Genomic DNA, 23,362 nt, shown 5'->3' on the forward strand with positions numbered 1-23,362 from the left:
AGAACCGACATTGAGCTGTATATATTATATAATATATTGGTGTTCAGCTTATGTTTACTCTATTCCGATATTAAGCCTGCTTATTGAAATTTGTTGTGTGGAGCAGCGTTTGCCTTCTTTTTTTATCTCCTCGATTCAAGTTCTCGTTTCGCTAAGTATGAGAAATTACTTTCCAATGACTTCAAATTAGGCAAATAACCCTAGGTCGGAAAACCTCTTGTTTCAGGTGTGTTGATAAGGAGTAGTCGAGCTCGTTGTCTCGGCAGGGCAGAAAACATTGACATTAGCTAGGCTTCCAACGATATAATAATTATGATGAGCTTGTGAGTGAAGGTACAGTTTCTAAATTTCTTACACAAGAAATACATACGATTCGTTCATATTTTGAAAGCTTTTTCCGAAGCCCGGAGGACCGAGTCTTGTACACCAATCGACTGAACTCACCACAGTGCTGCGAAACTTCAAAATCAGTTACCTATTTCTGCTTGTATTTACCGGAACGTACATTCAGATTAACCACCTCCCTCTTTCATTAACGTGTAGAGGAAATATAAATTCCTTCGCCAACCAAAGCATTAATTTGTGGACAGTTTGAAGGCAAAAGTTGGTATCTTCTACATTTTCGAGCATAAGTGAACTGCGTAATCTATATCTGGTGCACTTTTGCTCAATAATCCCTCTCATAGGTAGAATAGAAACAATATTCAGTTTGCTTCTGAAACCGAACATGTCCGAACCTGAATGTCTGGTGAACGAATGACGAAGGAAACGATAACGAACCAAACATTTCACTCGTCGCGGCGGGCATGAATTGAATTTCGTTTCCTGTCAAGTTCACGCAGGAATGTCAATTTTTTTAAGCTCTGACTCGACAAATTGGGACAATGTCTGTATGTATGTATGCATATACGTATGTAGGTGTGGGTATACCAAGGTCAAGTAATTATCTCAGCATCGGCTGGAGCAATCTTCACGAAACTAGTTTCAAATGAATGCTCCAACGCGCAAATTTTACAAAAGAATTTGACAATATAAGTTTTGTTTTTGGATATGTTGTTTACTTCTTGAGAGATGGGTGATTAGATCAAAACACGACATGTTTAAGCATATAACTGGCAAATAAAGCAGGTTAGTCACGCTATATGCACATAGTTAGGAAGTTTATAGAAATATCTTTATGATAAGCCATAGATTGTCAAAATACGTTCACGAGTGGCGGAGATATTAAACATTATATATTTTTTTCCTCGCTTACCATTTTCCGATAACTAAAAATGAGAGCGTTACATGCAGATTATTCCTATACTAATATCACTAGTTTACAGCATTTCTGAACTAAATAAGCTAGTGGTCATTTTCAATGTAAAATCGTGTGCTGAATCCGAAAACGAGGTCCAAAAAATTTACAGTAGAACAGCTTTCGAGTTACAGTGAAAAAATGAATTTTACCTTTAAAATTAAAAATACGTTCAGTAAAATCCAAATTTCTTCGGTCGTAGTACATCGATGTGAAGTATTATTATGTGGAATTAAAGGTAACTGAATGCACTTTCGAACCTTAGAACATTTTGTTTTAGTGCGACTACTGGTTCTGACGTTATTCACGAATCTATTGAAAATTTTCTTAATTTTTCGTCGTTTTTTGAACTAAAATGAGCGTGTGGTCAATATTTTCGGCAAGATAAAGCAATTCTTAAAATTGGTGTCTGCTAATAACCAATGAAAATAAGCACTTGTTAGTTTAAATCCGATGAAAATTGCGAAAGTTATTCAATTTTTTGTAAAATGACAATTTTTGTATTTCTTTGGGTCAACTTATTGAACCGTCTCAATGCCAATTTTTTCTAGGGCTTGTTTAATAATATATGAGAAACTCTCTGTCAGAATTCTGTTAAACAAGTAAATGGAAGAATTTTGAAAGAATTTATTGTGGGGTAATGGGTGAAAGAATTTAATGTGGGGTAAGATTGAAGAATTTTGAAATAATTTAATGTGGGGTAATATTTTGAAAGAATTTAATGTGGGGTTAATTATTGTTATCAGAAGTCTTTAATCATTTGGATAAACGAGTTCGAATATTACTCCACATTGAATACTTTCAAAATTCTTCTATTTACTTGCTTCACAGAATTTTGACAGAAAGTCCCTTATATATTATTAAACAAGCCCCAGAAAAAATTGGAATCGAGACGGTTCAATAAGTTGACCCAGAGAAACACAAAAATTGCAATTTTACAAAAACTTGAATGACTTTCGCAATTTTCATCGGGCTTAAGCTAACAAGTGCTTATTTTCATTGGTTATTAGCAGGCATTAATTTCCCATAAAAATATAATTTTTTGGATTGCTTTATCTTGCCGAAAATAAAATATGCTCATTTTTCTTCAAAAAAATGACGAAAAATTAAGAAAAAGTTCAATAGATTCGTAAATGACGTTAGAACCAGTACTCGCTTTAAAACAAAATGTTCTAAGGATCGAAAGTGCATTCAATTACCTTTAATTCAACATAATAATATTTCATATCGATGCACCACAACCGAAGATATTTGGATTATACTGAACGCACTTTTAATTTTACTGGTAAAATTCATTTTTTCACTGCAACTCGAAAACTGTTCTACTGTAAATTTTTTGGACCTCATTTTCGGATTTAGCACGCAATTTTACATTAGAAATGGTGTTCCAATATTGAAGTTCAGATTTTTATTTTTATTTTGTAAACTAGTGTATTTAAAGGACTAATCTAAACCGATTTTGTATATCCGGGTATAAAAACACATCTTCGTGATTTAAGGAATTCGATTCCGAAAACATTTTGTGACGTACCACAACAATAAATAAATTATTTCTCGAAAATTAATATGTATGTTCACTTCAAAGACAAAATAACGTGTAAGTTTACGTCAGAGCGAAAATTTTCCCAGTGTTCATAAATTTACCCCTTGGATTAAGCGTTGCGTTCAACCGTTGCTGGATACTAAGCTGAAATATTTATCAATGTCGAAGCTAATTTTATGTATGCGCTGAAATTGTGTAGGTTTGAGAAAACGAAACTGTTTTTGTCTGCTGTTACCCTATAAATAATTTTTTGCATTTTAGTGTAGAAAAGAGCCACTCGCTTAAACAAATTCATTTTTTTTTATATTGTAACGACATTTGATTAGCAAGGGACTGGAAGGTGGGAAATATTTTTCAATATTCAGAGCCATAGTAGTTAAGGAAGAGCAAGGAGTTGAGGGAAGAACGTTTAGAAAAGCGTGGAATAAGGTCATCTGAGCAAGCTTAGAGTATCCCGACGACTTAACCCTTTGTCATCTACCGCAGAAGTCAGGATATTTTGACATTTTTAGATGCGTTTCACCTGAGTCAGCGGCAAGTCCGGACAAGCGTAAAGTGACTTAGTGATTTTTGCTGTCGGTACCGATACACAGAAAAAAATATTTTGTCATTTTAAGTTTATTTTCATGCACATATTTGGAGCATGTATATAAATGTAAAATTAAGTTCTACCAAAAATCCACACGACTTGTCGTGCTTTCTTCAACGAATTTTATTATAATTCTACACGTGGATTGAAAATTACAGTTTCTTCAAACGGAAAACCAATGCACTTCAATGTATTTTTTACACGCTTATTGCTGTAAAATATTGTATGTTTTATGATGCTCCAATTGAGTGCATTGATTTGAACGTAATTTTCAATTAAAGTTTTGATTCAATCTTTTTTTTTTTATTCATTTCGTTTATTTGATAGGCACAAATGCGTTAGCTTGGCGGTGCCAAATTCTTTTGTTTTTACATTTTGGATATTTTAAAACTAGGAGGTTACAATGGTGAAATATTTTTTTTTTTTTAAAAAGAAAAATTTTACAGCTATCTTAAGACTAGAAATAAGATTCTATATACAAGAGAGGGAGCAAAAGATTTTTTTTATGAAAAATTTTAAAACAAGGAATTCAATAGTAATAGTTTTTTAGGAAATATTTACAGTTATCTTAAAATTAACAATATAGTTTGGTACACAAAAGGGGGAACAAATGTTTATGAGAAAATTCACCGGTGTTTTAAAACTAGGGATACAATTCTATTTACAAGATGGGGGACAATAGTTTTAACAAAGAGGTAAAATTACAACTATCTTAAAACTAGGAATACAGAATACAAATTTGAACTTTTTTAGCGGAGACTTATGCTTGGTCAAGATATTCAGAGGGGGCTGTAGAAGCAGTTGTATCAAGGACAGAGAAAGTGTAGATGGTGACCGGGAGAGAAGAGCAAAACTTGCAACTTTCGGGCAAACGGGAGATCAGCGAGACAAATTAGCGCCTCAGTCTAGTAGGTCGGATTGGCGGATGGTATTCTTCGGACCCGCGGGGAATCCTTCAAAAGTCATCGGACCTCGAGTCGCTCTCGCTTCAGTTTCCGTAGTGGTAAGTGCGACGGCGGTTACATAGTTGCAGTCTGGAGCTGATCGGTCCCAAAAGGCAGGAGAAAACTTCTAAAACGAGAAATAAAAAGAGAGGGGCTAAATTGGGATATTTATCGTTTTTATGAAAGTATAAATAAGGGACATATAGGGGAAATCACGATTTGCCAGCATATCTCGGACTGGGACATTGGGTGGTCTACCTCGGGCCCGAAGGGAATCCTTCAACTGAGACCTGGCGTCCAAATACCCGGCGCATACCCAGACAACGTGCTCGATGTCGTGATAGCCCTCGTCACAAGCGCACAGACTACTCTCCGCAAGCCCAATACGCCGCAAATGCGCATCCAAGGTGTAGTGGTTGGACATAAGTCGGGACATTACACGAATAAAATCCCGACCCACATCCATCCCCCTGAACCAAGGCTTCGTTGATACCTTTGGGATAATGGAATGTAGCCATCGTCCAAGTTGACCATTGCTCCACGAGGTTTGCCAACTGCTGAGTGTCCTCTGACGACAAATACTAAAAAATTCGTTGAAGCAGATTGGTCTTTCATATATGTCACCATTTAATGCGCCCACCTTTGCTAATGAGTCGGCCTTTTCATTGCCCGGAATAGAGCAATGAGAGGGGACCCAAACAAAGGTAATTTGATAAGATTTTTCAGATAACGTACACAAGGACTCCCGTATCTTCCCCAGGAAATATGGGAATTGCTTTTTGGGCTTCATCGCACGAAGAGTCTCGATGGAGCTGAGGCTGTCCGAAATGATGAAGTAGTGATCTGTGGGCAGAGTGTCGATGATCCCAAGGGTGTACTGAATTGCAGCTAACTCTGCGACGTAAACTGAAGCGGGATCATTGAGCTTGAATGAAGCGGTGATAGTATTGTTGAAGATACCGAAGCCAGTGGACCCATCGAGATTTGATCCGTCAGTGTTGAACATTTTGTCACAGTCCACTTCTCGGAATTTATTATAAAATATATTGGGGATCACTTGCGGGCGTATATGATCCGGGATTCCACGAATCTCTTCCTTCATGGATGTGTCGAAGAATACAGTAGAATCAGAAGTATCTAGGAAACGAACACGGTTGGGAGTATATGAAGAAGGGTTAATGCTCTGTGCCATGTAGTCGAAGTACAAGGCTATAAATCGCGTTTGAGAATTAAGCTCGACGAGCCTCTCGAAGTTTTCAATCACCAACGGGTTCAGAATGTCGCATCGGATGAGCAATCGATATGAGAGTTCCCAAAATCGATTTTTTAGCGGAAGAACTCCCGCCAGCACTTCGAGACTCATCGTATGGGTCGAGTGCATGCAACCCAAGGCAATGCGCAAGCAACGATACTGGATTCTCTCCAGTTTGATGAAGTGTATGTTCGCAGCGGAGCGGAAACTGAAACACCCGTACTCCATCACCGACAATATCGTTGTTTGGTATAACCTGATCAGGTCTCCTGGGTGGGCACCCCATCATGTTCCAGTTATTGTTCGGAGAAAATTGATCCTTTGTTGGTATTTCTGTTTCAGATACCTAATGTGACATCCCCAGGTACCTTTAGAGTCGAACCATACCCCGAGATATTTAAATGTGAAAACCTGATTGATCGTTACACCCATTAATAGAAGCTGGAGTTGCGCCGGCTCACGCTTCCTAGAAAAAACAACCAACTCAGTTTTCTCCGTGGAGAACTCAATACCCAGCTGAAGAGCCCAAGCAGACAAATTGTCCAAGGTATTTTGTAATGGTCCTTGCAAGTCGGCAGCTTTGGGCCCTGTGACAGAGACCACGCCGTCGTCTGTAAGTTGCCTTAGCGTGCATGAATTGGCAAGACAATCGTCAATGTCATTCACGTAGAAATTGTAGAGCAGGGGACTTAGACATGAGCCCTGGGGAAGACCCATGTAGCTAAATCGCAATGTTGTTAAATCGCCATGCGAAAAGTGCATGTGCTTTTCAGACAACAGGTTTAGCAAAAAGTTATAAAAAATTGGCGAAAGACCATGCTGGTGCAGCTTCTCTGACAGAATGTTGATAGAAACTGAGTCAAAAGCCCCCTTAATATCCAAGAAGACTGATGCCATCTGCTCTTTGTTAGCATAGGCCATTTGGATTTCTGTAGAAAGCAACGCAAGGCAATCGTTCGTCCCTTTGCCTTTGCGGAAGCCAAATTGTGTATCTGACAGTAAGCCATTTGCTTCAACCCAATTGTCGAGGCGATACAAGATCATTTTCTCGAACAACTTCCGAATACAGGACAGCATTGCAATCGGCCGATACGAGTTGTGGTCGGAGGCTGGTTTTCCTGGTTTTTGGATGGCGATGACCTTCACTTGCCTCCAGTCATGAGGGACAATGTTACCCTCAAGAAACTTGTTAAATAAATTCAACAAGCGCCTTTTTGCAGTGTCAGGCAGATTCTTCAGCAAGTTGAATTTGATTCTGTCTAACCCTGGGGCGTTATTGTTGCATGATAAGAGAGCAAGTGAGAACTCCACCATCGAAAACGGTGTTTCGTTCGCGGTATCGTGAGGAGACGCAGCGCGGCACGTTTTCTGTACCGGGACAGAGTCCGGACAGATCTTCTTGGCGAAAGCGAATATCCAACGGTTTGAATATTCCACATTCTCGTTGGTACTATTACGGTTACGCATACGTCGAGCCGTACCCCAAAGAGTGCTCATCGCTGTTTTTCTCGTTAACCCGTCGACGAACCGGCGCCAATAACTGCGTTTTTTGGCTTTCATTAGACTCTTCATTCGCCTTTCTAACGACGCGTACTGTAGATAGCTAGCGGGTAACCCGTCTTCCCGGAAGGCCTTATATGCAGTGGACTTTTCCGCGTACAGCTCTGAGCACTCTTTATCCCACCACAGGGTGGGAGACCGTCCATGGGTATTCGCGCTGGGTACTGGTTTAGTCTGAGCTTGATTCGCACTGTCGAGAATCAAGCCAGCCAAAAACCTGTACTCTTCCTCCGGAGGAAGTTCTTGAGTGGATTCGATTTTAACGGATATCGCGGTCGCGTAACTCTTCCAATCAATGTTCCGTGTGAGGTCATACGAGACATTGATTGTTTCCGATGGTCTTGAACCGTTAGCAATTGAAATCACGATAGGCAAATGATCGCTACCGTGGGGATCAGGGATCACCTTCCACATGCAATCTAACTGTAGCGATGTCGAGCATAGCGATAAATCCAACGCGCTTGCGCGTGCTGGTGGTGTAGGAATCCGCGTCATTTCTCCCGTGTTTAAGATGGTCATGTTGAAATTGTCGCAAAGATCTTGGATTAATGTTGATCTATTATCATCATGAAGACAGCCCCATACCGTACCGTGCGAGTTAAAGTCTCCCAGAACTAGCCGCGGTGCCGGTAAGGATTCCGTGATATTACAAAGCGTTCGGTGCCCTACCGAGGCTCTAGGAGGAATGTAGATGGAAGCAATGCAAAGGTCTTTACCTTTGATTAGAACTTGACAAGCGACAATTTCAATGCCTGGTGTCGAAGGGAGGTTAATTCGGTTGAAAGAATAGCACTTTTTGATCCCCAAAAGTACTCCTCCATAAGGGTTTTCTCGATCCAGACGGATTATATTAAAGTCGAGGAAGTTGAGATTTATATCGGAAGTTAACCAAGTTTCACATAATGCGAAAACATCACATTTTAAACTGTTTAGTAAGAATTTGAAGGAATCGATTTTCGGGAGGATACTTCTGCAATTCCACTGTAGGACAGTGATCGAATCAGTGACCTCGTTTGATGACTTAGCCATCGAAGGATACGATCGCTGCAAGGAGGGGCCATTTAGCAGTCAACTGTTTCAAAAATGTTTGCACCATAGGGAGAAAATGTATCAGAATGCTTTTAAGAGGATCAGTAACATTGAAAGCTGTGAAAATTAAGTCCACTATGTCAGAAAATTTCATTAGTCCGCTACTGGACTGAGTATTTGTTTGAAAAAAGGGAACACTTGGGGTTTTTGGTGTCCCTGGAAGTGGTGGATACTCCTTGTTAGAATTAAAATTTCCAAGTCCTGGAGCAAATTGCTTCGGCTTTAGTGCATCACTTCCGTTGGATTTATTGATTGTAGTTGGCGCACTCTGAGTGGACGACACCTTGGCACCCTTACGAGGCAATCTAGGGGAAGCTTGATTTTTCCTCTTCCTGGACTCCCCTGGGTTAACCAAAGATGTTCCCTCTTGTGGGTCGTCAGATTCTTGCTCAACGCCAGCCAAAAGAGCAAAGGAATTTTCGGAAGGGACAGATGGCGAAGCATTCTTAAGAATTTCTGCATAAGAGCGCTTCGAGCGTTTCTTAAGGGAGCGCTTAATTTTATCCCCGTGCTGTTTGTACGCGGGGCATGATTTAAGATCATGCGGAAGGCCCCCGCAGTAAATACACTTCTCAGTTTCTCCACTGCAAGCGTCATCCTCATGTTCTCCCTCGCATTTGCCGCACCTTTTCTTATTGCCACAATAGGTGGCTGTGTGGCCCAGCTGCTTGCAATTGCTGCAGTTTATTACCCGCGGTACAAACAGGCGAACCGGTAGACGAACCTTATCCAGGAGGACATAGTTGGGGAGGGAAGACCCGGAGAAAGTCACCCGAATCGAGTCTGACAATGAATAAGTTGTCTTATTATTCTCAGTTTTTGCTGAATACAATTGCTTGCATTCCAGAATCTTCACATGCTCAAGTGAGGGGTCCTTAAAGCAACCAACTCCACACTTCAACACGTCTTCGCACTTCAAACCCGGTTCGGCAACGACCCCGTCGATCTCCACTGCCAAACAAGGTATATACACCTTAAATTGCTTTGTAAAGCGCTCGCTGCGAGCAATCTGGTTTGCCTGGTCGAGGTCATTCACTAATATGCGTATCTTATTAGCTCTAACACGTGTTATCTGAGCTACGGCCGGGTAGTTAGCAGTCAGCTCCCGTGAGATCTCTAAAATATTAAGCGATTTCGTAATGGGCCGGAAATAGACCACCCAGGGCCCAGTTGAACTGGGTGGGTATGTTTTAATACGAGGAGGACTGGGGGAATCAGGGGAGGGAGTAATTTCGGGTTTATCCGGTATATCCATGGGAATATCATTCCCATCCAATGTTACTTCGCCCTCGGCCATTTAGGCACGAGGATAGCACGTGGTGTAAACGAGAGATGAAACTTATATTCAGGGGAAAGGGATCTAAGAAGTAGCGACAGATCGGGGGAAAGGGAAATGAGAAAAAAAAGATACTTAGCTTATATAGCGGCTTGTCCGGTTATTGAACTATTCACTTCACCAACCTAGGCACCGGCGAACAAAGCCTGCCGCAAACAATGACTAGTATGTTTAATGTATATATTTATATTGATCCACTCTATGCACAGCACAAGAAAACGATCTGCTTCGATCGAGAGTTCAGACGATTGTGATGATTCAATCTTTGTATGTTTACATTCGTATTGATTTACATGTCGTTTAAATTTCATTATTTTTTTGTTTGTAGCTGAGACAAACACAATAGTCGATCGAATAAAATACTGCGACAGGCAATCAGTGAGGGCAAAAGCTAGCTTGTTTGAGGATTTGCAAAGTCGCAAAATGCTAAGTGTGGAAGTTTTCCGTGGTTTAAGTTTGCGTCTTTTTTTCTGCATAATTCCAGGTGTTTGGTACTTAAACCAAAAGACTGTCACGGATTCCGTTTTTCCTATCAACAAAACTCGAATTTCTGTGCTTGACTTCCGAGACATCACCCATGACAAGCCAGTTCCGAGACGTCACTCATAACAATCCAGTTCATGCAAGACGTATGACATTTGTTCTGTTCATTTTCACCTTCTCTTTATTCATTTTCTCAATTCTGTTCGTATTTTTACTTGATACGTTTGTTTTATGTATTTATTCACTTTATTCATTTTTTTATTTTATTCATTTCATTCATTGTATTCACTGGATTCCTTTCATTTATTCGATTTATTTGATTCATTCCATGTTCAGTCACTCCTTTTGCTTATGTCATTCAATATGTTAGTTTGAATCAATTTAATTTACTCTAATTTTTATGGAACTATTTTAAATATTGAGTAACTTTTCATTTAATGAGCTGATATAATTTTATTTTTTAAATTTTATTGATTAGATTCATATAATTCATTCTTTATTATTTTTTAATTTCATTTGTGTTTTTGACTTTTTCTAATTTATTCAGTTTTTTCGTGGTTTTATGCGATTCGAAACAGTGTTCATGCGGGATTCCATGAGAAACAGGACAACCGCAAAATATGACCATCGTCGATTAGAACGAAACTTTGCAGTTGTGTTCAGTTTATAAATCTCCAAGAATTTTTCTGTCATTTGCAACATTTTGATGTAAAAGTAATTTTTCAAAAGGGCGTAGACGTGCATTAATTTCAATTTTTTCTTGCTCGATTACTGTATTTTAAAAAGCAAAACTATCTGAGAACGTGTTACAGGGACGCATACTTCTGTTCGAAGGAAAATATACATACTAAATATACAAAAAATGTTTGTCATTTTTCACAAAACAAAAATTTATGTTAAAAATTTGAATTGCCAAAAAACCCATTTTTCTATTTTTTTTTATATTTTGTCAACGTAAACCAAAATAGAAAAGAAACATTTTGTATGTGATTTCATGATGGAGAACTTATCGGCAAAAAAAAATTTCTAACAAAAACTTTATACATGTTTTCAAATTTCATGCTAATTAACATACAAAACCGTAGTTTTATTACAGAATATAATTTTAAGTATCAATTTAAATCAAAATGCATTTAACAAAAACCATCCAAAATGGACATTGTCGAGATCTTTGGAATTTTGCCCAAAAAAAAATAGTTCATGTAATTAAGCCCTTTTAAAAGTTATTCGCGTTACACCATCATAAATTTGGCGTTTTACAAACGTAAAAGAAAGTTTTTCAGTGTGTTTGGATCATGGGGAAGTTTTGAATAAAAAAGTTTTCCTAACAACAACTTTTGAGATATTTTCATAATTGATACTATTTGAGGTCCAAAAGGCAATTTTCTTTTTGAATATGATTTCTAACCCCATTTCAAATCAAAATGATCAAAACTAAAAATTTCTGAAATATAGTAGTTCATTAGATATTTTAAATTTTGTTTTAATGAAAAAAATAGTTTGTTTTATTGCGACCTTTTCATAAATTATACGCTTTGCCATCCACAACGATAAACGCGAATAACTTATGGAAAGGTCGTAATAATTGAGTTGTTAAAACAAAATTAAAAATATCTCGAGAGCCACTACATTTCAGAAAAATTTTGTTATGAGCACTTTCGTTTGAAAAAGGGTTTAGCATCATATTCAAAAAGAAACATTGCATTTTTGAGTACAAATAATATGAATTATAAAAATTTGTCAAAAGTTGTTAGTAAAACTGTTTTATTGAAAGCTTCTCCATGATACATACATACTGAAAAATTTTCTTTTACGTCTTGAAAACGATAAACATTAGATTGTTGACATTTTATGATGGAGAATTACGAATAACTTTTTAAAAGGGCATAATTACATGAATTAATTATTTTTATTGGAGCAAAATTTCAAATATCTCGACAATTCTCGCATTTTGGAAGATTGTCAAATGCATTTGGATTTGAAATGTTACGTAGAATCATATTCTGTAATAAAATTACAGATTTGTATGTCGATTAGTATGAAATTTAAAAACATGTGTGAAGTTATCGTTAGAGAAACTTTGTTATCGATAAGTTCTCCATCATGCAATCACATTCAAAGTTTCTTTTTTATTTAGGTTTTTGTTGACAAAATTTAAAAAAAAAAAATGAGTTCTTTATCATTTTTAAATTTCTAACATAAATTTTTGTTTATATGCAAAATGACACAACATTTTTTTCAGTGCATATTTTTTCGTACAGAAGTATTCATTCCCTGTAACCCATTCTCAGATAGTTTTTGTAGTATAAAATACGGTAATCGAACAATTATTTTTCGAAAATGCTACATGTAGAAACATTCAGTCCGTTTTAAAAAATTGCTCTTGAGTTAAAATATTGACTTTGGAAAATGTTTAGTCTTCCATGCTGGTGAAACGTGTAAAGTTTCATCGGAATCTAAGACGGTCGGTCACGATTTTAAAGGTTTTCGGATGGATCTTCGTGGAATTCCTCTCATTCCAACTCTAGTTGGGTGCCTATTTCGAATTAGTTCTGCCAACTAATGAATAATCCAACAGTGATATGTGTAAGAAACTCCTCATCTAATTGTTAGGTGGATTAAGCCGGTTTTTTAATGTTCGTGTTGTATATAGCAACCCTAACCAACTGTGTTTGATCATGAACTACTGACTCTTATATTGAACAATATACCCGTTAGATCGCTTTTCCGAATCAGTCCCGATGAATGCTTTCCGTGGCATTTGTGATTTGCCCGCTAGCTCGCTCCAAGACCGACGCTTTTGTGCGGCGTCCTAAGCTCCACAAACAGAGCACGGTTGGCATTATCCAACCAACTATCCGGTAAGATCAGAGCCCCCAGGCAATCACGTACACTTCCAGCCTGGGATAGCATTTTCACTCGATGCCGGCATTTGAGGGGGATTTGGGAAAAGCTGCTACTACTGAGTTTGACGGTCACGAACATTTGTATCACTTCGTGCGAACAGATTATCTATCTTCCTCCACCAACTCATCGAAGCTTATCTGTACTGTCAACTTGCTACACGGCCCGAACATCACCTTTTCCATAGAACGAGCCACATAGGATTGCATGTTTGTGGCTAATGCTTCAATCGTCTACCTCCAGCCATTTGGAAGATAGCAGAAGGGAAATTATGAATTTCGGAATGGTATTAGACGGGAAAATCCAATAACGTTAGTGTTTGCATGCTTCAAGCAAGAAAGCGTTCAGTGGTTTTACTGAAAACAGATACGAGACCTAGTAGTGATTTAAACTGTGATTCTAAAATTCAATCATCTACAATACTCCTTCGAGTTCTAGACTTGCCTTAACATGTTGCATGTGTGAACAAAAAGCATTCTGGACGCAATAGCCTACACTTCCAACAAATACAGTGGAAGCACTTTTTATACTTTTTGAAAGCCTCTAAAACACATTTTTGTTCAACATTCTTCTCGAACACCAGAACAATTTGGGTTGAAGAAGATTAAAGCGATTGTTCAGGAAAAGCGATCGGGGCTAATTTCAACATTAGCCACTAAATAAATTATTCTCCATGATGATCCTCCTGTTGTAGGCTCGGGTACGGCCTTGACCCAAATTCGATTAAATTTTTCGTTGCCACGTGTTCTGGCGGACAAATTATTATTAATTTAAAATCTAGATCCACACCGAGAAGGACTCGTCTGGTCGTGACAGCATCAATTAAATTCCCATTTCATTACTCATGGTCCGGACAAGTAGACTCATGGCCAACCGTTGCTGCTCTTGGCCAATAGAGGCACCGAACCCCGTCACTGGAGCGTTTGGTTTTTGTAAGGGTAAACCAGAACTGCGTCATCCGAAAGTTGAAGTATAAGGGTGGTTCGGAATTTGAATTTCTTATTTTTTTATTGCTCCGTAACATTTTTTTTTACATATCGTTTTGGGAGAGAATTGTGCAAACTATGATTGAAAGTGATGACATGTCATCTGCAATGGAATGGACCCCTCTAAGGCACGTTTATTTTACAGGCGCTCAGTATGTTCTGTGTGCCAGTGTGGCTCGATAGGAACGATGTGAAAGATGATACGGGGAGTGTAAACTTCATTTTGCATGTGAATATTTTTGAGGCACATTCCCGAGCGAAACAAATTAACTTAATGATAATAAATTGTGTTCTGCTTTAAAAAAAATGGTATTTTTTGTTTGTTAAAACAACAGCCTTGAGTGCAAAGGTTGGTTTTCCCTAAAGGGAAAATTTGTATTAAACCAAATTTGTGCACCATGTACTATACCTAACATAAATAGAGTTGGATATTGCGTGCTCATCAGTATCTGAAAAAATAAACGTCTTGTATTGTCCAAACAACAGACTGACATCGAGTGATGGCTGGGAAATCATACACAGAAGCTCTGAGTTGCTGGTGAGGAATCGGAAATAAAATCTTGTTTTTGTCTTGCTTCGGATGAAACGTTCAGTTGGTCAAACAGATAAAATGTTCCCAAAATCGTGAATACAGTAATGTTTCGATTATATCACTATGCGTTTATATCAATACTCGTTTATATCACCCTCGATTATATCACGGTTTTGTCTCGATTATATCACGCTTTTTGAAAAACAGACAAGGCACACTACGTTGTGATCCAATTAAGCTACATATTGTGTCCTGCCACTTTTAAGATATTTTTACAATTGATTTGCTAATTTACATGTAGGGTAATGAGCCTATTATTGGGTTTCGGACTATTTCGTTAAGGGTTTATACATGATGAGGTCGGTCAAAAGTTTAGTTATTTTTTATTCTTTTACCTTAAAGAATAGATTCTTAAGAATGCATCTGAAATTTTTTTGGATGTCCAAGCAGCAGAAGCAATGTTATATCGCTGTTCATCTTGGACCGAGGGCGTGGCACGAAACGTTAAGCGTTGTTGCAATGACTAGGATGGCCGAAATATCTTTCGGCTGATTCCAATTTTTGTTTTAAATTCTTCGTAACTTAATTGCCGTGTCCTAGGGCATGTTCAGGAGCGTTTTATTTTGTATAGGAGTTTCAAAGTAGAACTGGAACTGAAACATTCACATCCCCAGCAGAGCGTTTTGTTTTATAATTTCTTTTAAAATTTAAAAGTGTTATACGACGCCGTTCTATTTGTTGCTGATTTTAAAACACGTTTAGTACTGCAAAGTTTTCAGCACAGACACTTAGACCCGATAGGCTGGGGAAAATAAAATTGAATGTAGTAACGCTGAAGGCATGGCGAGACATGAATTGTAAATTAAATAGAACATCTGCTAAAACTGCTGCTGGGGAGAGCAAGTTATAGGGTTAAAATTTTCAGTTTTATATTATAGAACTGTCAAAATTATGAATCTAGAACTGAAACACTCCTGAACATGCTCTAAAGAGGGTGTCTGGTGTAGTGGGTAAAAAAACGACTTATTTTTCATTCGCTTAATTGTTAGTTATCTGCAGGAAAATCTAACAAAATAATGAGCAAAACAAAATAGTATTGATATGGTGGGTATTCCGAGATATGCATTTTCTCTTGAAGGGATGTGGATACTTTTCTTTTGGAAGGACAACATCAGCGAAGTGAAGCTGTGTGGAGAAAAATTATCCGCTGATGCCATACCATTTGATCCAATGCGTTCTACAAGATGGCTTCAAATGGGTAGTATGATAATAGAAACATGTCAAAAATAGGCTCATTACCCCACTATGATTTATTATTTTTGACTAACTTTAACTTTTTATTACTTTTTGTTTATAGAAATACATGGATTAATGTTTGAATGTAATCTTTTGTTTTGTTTTGAATATATCACGCTTCAAATATATCACGCTAAAATACAGAGCAACCGTGATATAATCGAAACATTACTGTATACTTTTATTAGCTGATAGCTTCGCTATTGTTTTGTGATATACGAATACTCTATTCAGAATCCGACACTTAGTGAAAGAACTAAACTAGCGTCGGATTGACGCTAGCTCCAAAAAATGAAAACCCAATTTGTGTTTCTGAAAAAAACCCTTGTCCTGCGTGATGTTCCGCAAGAAAAGGAGTCCTGACTTAAGCCGATGAAAATGAGATTGCATTGGCTAGATTTCATTTCATTAATTCTCATTTACTCAGAAACACAGATTGTGTTTTCATTTTTTGGTACTAGCGTCAATCTGGCGCTAGCTTAGTCCTGTCATTAAATTAGTGTCAGATTCTGTTGAGAGGAACTCGAAACGCCTCCCCAACAACTGATATAATAAACCAAAGGTCCACTCGTGATTTTATTCTTAGATTTAGAAACATTATTTAGAGTATTTTTCTATCTGCCTTTACATCTGAACAACGTAACCCCACATTTAATTACTCCTAAATCAGCGATTCTCAACCTGGGGTCCGCGGATTCCTAGGGGCTGCAAAATAACTACTGGAGGTCCGCAAAGAATGATATATTTTCCGCATGAAAACTACAATTTACATTTTTATCATAACTGGCTGGAAACAATTTAATGATAACATAGAAAACCTATCGGGCCGGATCATTTGGCTGATTCCGAAGGGGTTCGTGGTGCCAAACATGTTGAGAACCGCTGCCCTAAACATTCTACCTCAATGACAAATAATCAATTGCCAAATTTCACTGATCCCATTTCCTCAAAGTCTCCAAGAGTGAAATATTATTCTCAAGAGCCTTCTGAAACATGGATGGTTTTCTTAATGTGAAAGGTAAAGCTGCTAAATGTTAGACATATTTCAAATGATTTTGCTTTGCGATTCTTTGCATTGAAAGAGATCGTGAAAGTCAACAAAGACAAGCTTCGCTTTACCACCGATAACCTTGGGCAAGCTAAAGAGATAGCCTTCTGGAAGCGTTTTCCGCGTGAGTCGCATGAGTATCGTATATAAATTCCATCTCGTGGCGTTGAAATCAACGGCGTCATCACCTAGTCCAATCTCACTGTTGATGCGTAAACTGAAGTATGGTGTTGGTCGTTCCGAGGATAGCATTCTCAATGAAGTACTGGATTTCAAGCAAGCGTAATCAGTATCACTCGGCGCAGAGGTTTACCGTCCATCAGTTACAGCGACTTATGCCGGGTTTGCATTACCTAGCTACAGGTTCATAGATATAATTTGTCTTCCGAACCTTTTTTGCGTCTCATATGATAAACTGTCTTAATCGCGAAACAGCGTGGTAACACAGCCAACTACTGTTCTAATAAGGCATCAGAAAATTATCGGAGAAAATGGTTCTACGGCGTCTCGATAATCGGGATAAGGCGATTTGCAGTTTTGTTGCCGAAGGGGAAAGGGAACGAACGAATGTGTGGTGCAACTTTCATCAGAAAACCAAGCCGCTTTTGCAAAAAAGTTAAAAAAGTTAATATCATCTCTGTCCTTTAACATAAAAAGAACATTCGAATTAGTTTCATTGATGTTCTCTCGGGGAAGCTTTATCAATGTGACTTTCATCAGAAAGGCACATGCATTTTTCGAACCGGTTCTCATGGTAAAGAGGGACAAGTCTGTCTTTGCCGTGAGACATGTTGGTAGGCTTGAGCGATTCCTAGTAACTTCGCCTAAGCTCGACTCCTGCCAACAGAAGACAAAAGATTAGTCCGTATGATTTTAAGCCTGTTTCTAATGGCCCTGCCACTTATAGTTTTCCGATCTGTATAGTTCATGTATAGTTATAACACCAACGTTTCATAACTTTCCCTACTTAGTAACCTCTAGTTAATTGAATGTTGTGAAAATTGGCCACAGACCACGGCACCTACCTCGTTGTGGGGGCTACGTCTACCGCCGAAAACTACATCGAGTAGATCGCGACGAAGTGGAGTGTTAAATGGCTCACTTGTATCGTGACAAAACTTGGAGATAATTGGTTGAAGAAACGGACATCGGTGCCGAGAGAAACTCCACCACCGGGAAACTTTCAGTCGGAGTAGGCTAATTTCACCGCCTGGAAGCTAAATAGCTCAAGGAAACGGGTATCAGTTTTGGGAGAAATTCCGCTGCCGAAGAACTCCCAGTCGGATTAAGGTGAGTTTAACGCCGAGGACCATCCGAGTAGATCGAGACAAAGCTGGGAACTAAATGGATCAGGAAAACCGGAGCTAAATGGTTCATGGTATCAGGAGCGAAATGGATCACTGAGACAAAAGCTAAATAACTCACGAAAACGGGAGCTAAACGGCTCTCAGCAATGCCTTGCGGTAACTTACCGGTGGGTAATATCCGATTGGAGTTCGTGGCTAAATGGCTCAAGTACGCAGAGGATCTATATAGCGTAATAGACAGAGAGAATGACGGAAAACACGAGGAATGTCGGGAATTAAATGGATGAAATGTCGAGTCATTTCATGGATCTAGCGAGGGTCCAAGTCAACTTCAGCAAACTCGTGAGCAAGAGACTTCGTGATCGCTAAAATCACCGGCGTCTTCGTGTGCAGCTGTTACGCACCTGCAAGGTGGATCGTGTAGTATTTCAGCCTAATGTTGGAATAGGTAACCGAGCAGTTGATTGGCCGAAAGTCGGTAGTCATTGGTGATGACTTCAGTGTTTGGGTTGTGAATTGGGCAGTAGAGTAACCAACACAAGAGAATGTATCCTGCAGGAAGCTCTTGTGAAGTTAGACGTACGATTGTGCAATGAAGGTTTCGGAGAGACTGGAGGGAGTCTGTCATCGACGTCACATTCTGTAATCCTTTACTGCCGCGAACATAGGCTGGAAAGTGTGTGAGGCGATTCTTTACCACATCCGGCTAAACAACTCTGCTGCAGCGCGGAGGACGACCGGCGAGTGAAAGTGGAAGATCTCTTCGTTGAGGCACTTCGGGCGGACAGCGAGACCGAGAAAGTTGATCTAATAAGAAAGATTGTGACAGCTTGTGACGCCACAATGCTGCGAAAATTGGAGCGATACAGTAGACGGCGTCCAGCACCCGGTCCGCGTGGAATATCAACCAAGGCCCTTAAAGCTGTGATCCTCGTATATCCGGATATGTTCAGGATGGTTCTGCTGAAGTGTTTAGATGATAGCAACTTCTACGAATTGTGGAAGGTACAGAAGCTGGCGATGCTGCTAAAGCCAGGGAAGTCATCGAGTGATTCCGCCTCGTACAGACCTATGCCTGCTGGACACACTCAGAATTAAATTAATCGACATCCGGTTGCGCTTCAACAACCTTGTCGACAACGGCTGCGAAAAGTCGGCGAAGGCAATGAACGGGATAGTGAGAATAATGCCAAACGTCGGCGGTCCGAAAAGCAGCACGAGGCGCCTGTTAGCTAGCGTCATCGATACTGTGATATGGGTTTCAGGGCGGGGACGTAGCTCTGAAAACCAAGCGCAACCGCGAAAAGCTGTCCAGGACGTTCTGGCTGATGGTCTCATGAGTCGCGAGACCATACAGAACAATACAGTCGGAGACAGTATGCGTTATCGCCGGGATGATCCCCAACTGCATCACTTTGGCGGAGGATATCGAGTGCTACAATTGAAGAAATGCCAGAAACGTGAGAATCGATTTGGTGGTAAGGTGGCTGCAGGAATGGGACAATTCGGCTACCGGCTCATCCTAAACCTGTTGATGTGGTTCAATAGAAATCACATAGAGATCAACTTCCACCTGACACAGCGCTTGTCGAGCCACGGTTTCATCAGGAGATATCTTCATCAGTTCGGGACAGGCAACGTTACCGTTGTGCCGGAAGTGTGAAAATATCGAGGAGACACCGAAGCATGTGGTCTTCGATTGTCCGAGGTTCGAAGTGATTGCGGGATACAGGAGATAATTGAAACGGGAGAGTCTGACATTAACTCGGATAATGTCGTCTACAAAGCGATAAGCGACGCCAACATGTGTAACGCGTTCAAGAGAGTGGAGAGGCAGATCATGACGCCGTGAAACTCTGTTGGAGTAGGTCTTCAGGTCGCCAGCAAAGCAGCTCCTCCCACAATCGACAAACTAAACACGGCACCCTACCGGTAGGCCTGAAAGAAATATAGCGACAATAGACGAAGATTCACCGCCGGTGACTAAACTGAGTAGATCGCGACGAGGCACCACCATTTGCGGGTCGTCGGGGCACCAGAGAACTGAACGCCTTGCTTCACCAGAATCACCGGACCTGGTTGGCTCGGTTTCGAAAGAACCTCTCGCCGGGGAGTTCTCCGTCGGAGTAAGCAAGATTCTCCATCGGCGACTAGACCCAGTGGCTCGCGAACAAGTCGAGAGTTCAACGGGAAAGTGGTGCTAAATAGCAAAAGAAGAAAGAGAACCAAAGGGATCAGGAAGTTGTGTTGCTAAATTGCACAAGGGAGCCGAGTCGTATATATGGCATACGGGAGCCGAAGGGCTCAGTAAATTAGACAATTTGGAGTTTGTCACCCAGATTGTCCTCGTAGGGGTAGAGCACTAATTCTCGATCCACGGCTAGCTTCCCTACTGCGGAACAGAAATTGCCACGTTGTATGCATAGCCGAAAACGGGTAGTCTGTCGAGGAGGGGTGCTGTAACCCTACGGAAGCAGCTAACTACTATGTAGTCGGATTAGAGTATGCGCTATGCACATAAAAAACCCCTCCCGAAGTAATGTCGTAAGGTAGTGCCAGGGAGGAATCAGGTTCCGTGGAAGACTAGTTGTTTTAGCTGGTCGAGTGGCTGCCTAAATCCGTTACCTGAGATGTTAGGGTTTTGTACATTTTGTTCCTGCTCTGGGTGTTTTAGAACTTTGTCCCTCTGCGGAAAAAAATACTTCTTAAGCAACTGAAAGTAGCGTTCCTTTATGGATTCCACATCTATATGGTGGTCAAGTCGACTGCCATATACTGATGAGACTAGATCGAAACGATAATCCTAACTTACGTGCAACGAGCAAGCAACTAACTTATTCAAGCTCAGCATTGACCCATAAACAAACGGGCAAGGATTCAAAAACAATGCAACAATGGCTGTTGAATCATACCGGTAGATAGTTGTGGGTCAGTTCATTTTCTAAATTACGAGTAAATTGCCAAAACAAATTAGCATCTTGTTGGTTTTGATAGAACCATGATGGAAAAGTAATTGGTTCCGCAACAGTTGGGCGAAAAACAATTAAATTTTCTCCGAGCATGGTCGCGCTTCCAGTCAGTGGGAGTTTTGTTTTTGCTCTGATTGAAAGGATGCAGTGGAAAGTGCCCCGGAATCATTCCGTTTGGCAGTGCTTAATAGCAATTTATTTTGTGATTTCTGTTTTATTGCTTGTTCGCGCTTAGTAGCTAGGTTGTTGGAATTGAACGGAGATGGACTTTTTTGTCAATGGAGATCTTTTGGAAGGTGAGGGTTAGTGAATTGTCTGGGGTGGAATATTGTTGTGTGTTTGGAAATCAGTCCTTTTTATTTGTAATAGTAGAACCTTCAAAAATATTTTTTTCATTTCAGCTTGAGGCTTTTTTTTCGAAAATACATCTACAATGAGAGACCATCATTGTTTACTTTCTCTTCTGTAAATAATTCGGTCGCTTTAGCATTTATCCCTCAACTCTAGTCAAAACCTTAGTCTTCCGATATGTATTGTAAAATAAGTAAAAAATGCTATAGTGACGCTGTAAAAATTTAAAGAGAAAGTAAACAAAGGGAGTCTCTCATTGTAGATATGACGGTTTGATTAAAAGCTCTAGAAATAGTGTTTTCGTTTTTCGGAGCTAGCGTCAATCTGGTGCAAGCCTAGTATTGTCACTAAGTTAGTGTCGGATTCTGATGAAGCAAATTTCATAACTAATTTAGTTATGTTTTGTAATCTTCGCTGCCAAAGATGGTTTCAAATAATTTTCACAATAGTGAAACTTTTTCCGCTAAGGAAAAATATAGCATAGATCCACGCTAATGTTGGTATCAACGATCCTTATTTGCTTGGAAACCAGATCGATTGGCGTCGCTCACTGATAGGGTGGCCAACACTACGGTTTTTGGCCGTAGATCTACTGATTTCTGTCCTTTCTGCGGATCTACGAATTAGCTCGTGGAATCTACAGAATTTTCATAACTTCCTCCGAGTTCAGCGGAAGTTTTGAAAAAATAATACGTGTTCAATTTTTCCAATCGAATTTCTTTTATATACGCCCAATAACACGGGGTTACAACATAAAAAATGAATGTACTTTAGAAGTGGTCTGTTAAAGGTTGTAGATCTCGTCAAATACAACGTAAATCCACGTTAGATCAATTCAATATACCCTCAAAATCTTGATTTGTAGCAAAAAACCGTTTTTCGGGATTTTCAGTGGTCATTTTCCAACAAATTATGGTTGTTTTCATATTGTTGGCCCAAAACCGCAAAGTATCTTTGACATAAGAACTTAACATAGCATACCGTTGGGAGGTCATGTCTTCTTCTTTCTAGAGCTCTTAAAAAATTTAAAATCGGCTGAAAATTTATCGCGCAGAAACTTTGTTAATGCCGAAAGTTCCGAAAAATAGTTTTTTTTTGTCATAAATCAAGATTTTGACGGTATAAAACATTTTTCAAGTATTGTTTTGTGTTGCATTTGGCGAGATTTACAACCTATTGGTCACTGCATAGTGACGTCATGCATTAAATGTGACAAGTGGTGGTCCTGTTGATTATATTTTGAACTTAGAGATTATTCGTATCCTCAAAATGATTTTTTGGGAAACATTTCAAATATATTGGGAATCATGTTTTTGGAAGTATAGATGTACTCTAGAACGTCTTACAATTAAATTGTGCTATTCCCTATTGTGGGGAAATGTATACGAAAGATCTAATAAGTGAACTAATTAATTGTTTATCAATTACTTCTAGTGTTCTCTGAATCGATAAGTAGTTTTGCTGTAAAATTTCTTGGGAATTGATTATTAGCACTAAGTTTATTTTAATTGAATTCAAATTTGTTAAATCCAAACTGTAAACAAAAGGACCAGCATTTGTCAAATTTGTGACGTTAAGGTATTTCATACAATGGTCAATACTAGGTCACTTGAAAAGTACAAAATCACTGCAGCACCATGTAATGGGTGCGTTTAGCCTATTGTTTTTGTTTCAACTATACCAGACATGCTTCTCAGAATCAATTAAATTCCGGCTTATTGACAGATACTCTGAAAACCACGATGTCCGTATAAAGATCAGATAACAAAACAATTTTATTTATTTCAGTTTTTCCTTTTTCCACGTCCTCCCAAACAACCGAACGCATACATCGACAAAAAAGCTCTCGCTTATACATAAAAACAACTGTGCCCTA

The 23,362-nt window shown here is 39.3% G+C and overlaps 1 protein-coding gene across 2 annotated transcripts in view; it reads right to left on the bottom strand.

The window, feature by feature from the left end:
- LOC131690445 (DNA fragmentation factor subunit alpha-like) overlaps positions 1-23,362 on the bottom strand; it is a 177,714-nt gene that overhangs the window by 153,766 nt on the left and 586 nt on the right. The window lies entirely within an intron of this gene.

Source organism: Topomyia yanbarensis, chromosome 3, assembly GCF_030247195.1.
Source record: "Topomyia yanbarensis strain Yona2022 chromosome 3, ASM3024719v1, whole genome shotgun sequence".
Lineage (NCBI taxonomy): Eukaryota > Metazoa > Arthropoda > Insecta > Diptera > Culicidae > Topomyia > Topomyia yanbarensis.